The following is a 3,375-nucleotide window of genomic DNA, read 5'->3' on the forward strand; positions in this document are numbered from 1 at the left end:
CCTAGAAGCATCCACTATACAGTTACTGTTATTGTTTAAGGCGGAGAAAAACCGCAAATACCCTTAATTGAAAAGCTGCAATTGGAAAATGTTTTGCCATTTTCACTTAAAAAACAAAAAGTAACTTGTTGCCAATAATCTTCAGTCAATAGACAAATTGATTAATCAACTAATTGCTTTTGTTCTACTCTTTTTGTTTCAACGCTGTACAGCAGCTTATATAACTGAGACCAAGTTACAGGGCTGAATAATGTTATCTAAGTTTATCAAATCTGCAGCTCCACTACTGTCTCATTAGTTAGGCTGATGCTAGCCAGCAGCTGATCAGCCAGACGTTCTTTTTTAACAGAGGTTCTCCAGGTGTTGAAGACAGATAGCTCTACGGTGGTTGTCCACCAAAATTGCTAACAACACTGGCATGGATGACAGAATGTACATTTTGTTTCTACATTCTGATGAATTTTGATGCACCTATTTCTACCTTTTTCTGAATCAGTATGTTGGAAATATATTATGTAAAGGGAAACATAGATTACAATCCAAATATAAAAACATAATGGGAAATATTGCAGTAAGGCTTTTGGGCATTCTGTATTGCTTTTCGAGTCAGCACTGTGTAGTTTATAATTTACTCCTCCCTTCTCTTTTGTATCTTTGTTGGGGAAGTTACCTCCTAAAACGTGCATGTGACAGTTATTCAACTCAATGATGCATTATTCATTTTAATGAATTAATAAACCCCTGGACTGTAATATTTCAGATGTTTGAGCAAGATTTCGGCTCATGTCCAAAACTTTAGGAAAGTATATCCCATCTGTGTCCTCTGAGATCTGGAGGAGTCATGATATTTTAAGGAAAATTAAGTTATAATAGGCAATAACAATCATGATCACAGCGAGAGTGGACACTGAGCGTCGTACAGTCTGCTTCAGAGCTTCGTGGACAACGATACAGTTCTACCATGAGTTCTCTGAAAAAAAACATAGGAACTGCGAGTGCCTTGGAAAATACTTTTCTTCTTAATTTGAAGGTGCCAATCTGGGGCTTTTTTATATTATACTTGTTTTGTAAAAAAAAAAGAAGAGAGAAACAGAGAGATATCCGGGTCTATTGATATAACATTCAGGCCTGTAGCCAGAGACGGCCAGGCCCAACAACACCTCTGCACACTTGTATTGATAAAAGAATTTTAGTTGAATCATTCTGTCGTGTCTGTTTGTCTTCTGAAACATGACCTGGGACAGCACAGGGAGCACAGCACATTTAGTGCAGCGGAAAAAAACAAAAACTCACATCAAACATACTCCATCTAAATGTGCATTCAAACTCTTACACTCAACACACTCAGTGGAAATCCCTTAAGATGTGATCATGTTCACTAGGTCACAATGATCTGATGAAAAAGAGGCACTACTAGTGAAAATATGAAGACACCAGAGTTTTGCTCTTGCACCCATAGTTACTGTTCTGAGGATCAGCCTTATGATCTTATCACCGCCACCACTACACTGAGAGCATTTCATATTTCGTATATGGAAACTATGAGGAGTAAGTGTCTTATGCTGGAACTTGTCTTGAACCACAAAAACCTAAACCAGTGTTTTATTTTCCTGCTCTTAAACATCTTCATCACTGATTTCACACCTAGAAGGGCAGTGGAACTAGGAATTAAGGACTAGGGCTGTACTGGGCAAATGGTGGGGGTTGTTTAACACGACAGTACCATGCAGTAGGAGCAGCTAAAAAGTTTGAAAGGAAAAATTCCCACCTATACACCCTTTTTCTTGTTATCATTGACAAGTGATGCTGAGTGCATTTCAGGAGTTTTTTTGTGATTCAGTGTTTAGTCTACCCTGCCTTCAGTAATGACCCTTCAACCTACAGAAAACCAACAGGTTTAACTAGCATGGAAACTGTGACATTACTTCCTAGTCTACTGCCTTCTACTTTGGTTGTAGAACTGTTTTTTTATTTATCCCCCCCTCTCCTTGTCTGATTTTGGTACATTGGTGGAAAAGGGGTGGCTCTATGATTCTAAGGACCTCTACACATGATCTGCAGCAAAGAATTACTTTGCATCTGCGTTAATTATTGTTTGCCAAAAGAGATAGTAAAGCTGCCGGACCTCACAGATGGGTACACCACTTATAGGTTACGCCTTGCCACAGCATTTAAAACTCAGTAAAGCAAAACGTGAAGGAAGAAAAAGGTTTTAATGCACCTGAAACTTCCTAATTAGTTTGTTCCACTAGAAGTCCAAGTTGACACGTTAAAATGGTCTGCTTTGTCCAAACAAGAATCCAGAACCTAAAAATATTTGGTTTAATATCACAGAAGACAAGAAGAGCCGGCAAATATTCACATTTGAGAAGGAGAAACTAGTGAATCTTTTTCATTTTTGCTGAAAAATTACTTTTTATATTTAATCAATTATCATAATTGTTGCAGCCATCTTAATGTTGATCACCGTATCGATCAATCAACAAATCGTTTCAGCTCCTATTAGGCTCTTACTTGTCTTTGTGTCAAATGGAAATACAGTCTTCGCTAGCCTTGTTTGGTTCTGTCCTGCTACGTGACACGCGTTTGGGGAAACCTTTGCTACACTTGTGCTTCTGCATGGTAGTCTTGAGACCCACCTTGGACCGTGCACAGCCTGTACAGATCATGTGTAGAGAGCCCTATGGACACCAAAATCTGCTGTTTTTCATCGATGTTCCGGGTGGATATAACATGTTCTTCTGTCAAACAGCAGATCAAGTTGTCTGGATTTGACAACAAGGTTCGGCTCGATACCTGTCATCTAAAAGGGACTCAAGAATGCAAAGAATATCACCTGTAGCTGCCTTTATAACAGTGTTTTAGGGTGGCTCAAATGATGTGGATATCACCTCTATATCAGGTGTGCTGAAAGAATAAAGGTCACTGTTCCTACATTGATTTGTTTCACTTAGTTCTACCTTAGATTTTCAGTGTGATGATGTCATTTTGTAAATATACACCTCCCTCAAAGCTCATACGTTCAATATTTAAAGTCAAAGTAAACTCATCTTGTTTCCAAATCTCTGCTATTTTTTGTGTCAGGTGCAAATTCAGTCCAGTAAGGCTCCTGGGCTTTCAGTGGTCCACCTGCTGAGATGACGCTACAGGCTAACTAGTGCTGCCAAGGCTGCGGTGACATAATGTTTGTGCTTTCCATGGACAACCTGTGCTCACCATCCTCATCCCCGACTCCATTTTGCATATTTTCTTTTCTCAAGACACTCCTCCTTTGGCTCATTTTCATCTCTTGGTTTTCACTTTGCAGGTTTCATCCAATACTTGATCCTTCTTTTCCTGCTTGTTTGTCAGATGTGTTAATTTTTTTTTCATTCA

Source organism: Etheostoma spectabile, unplaced genomic scaffold, assembly GCF_008692095.1.
Source record: "Etheostoma spectabile isolate EspeVRDwgs_2016 unplaced genomic scaffold, UIUC_Espe_1.0 scaffold00005621, whole genome shotgun sequence".
Lineage (NCBI taxonomy): Eukaryota > Metazoa > Chordata > Actinopteri > Perciformes > Percidae > Etheostoma > Etheostoma spectabile.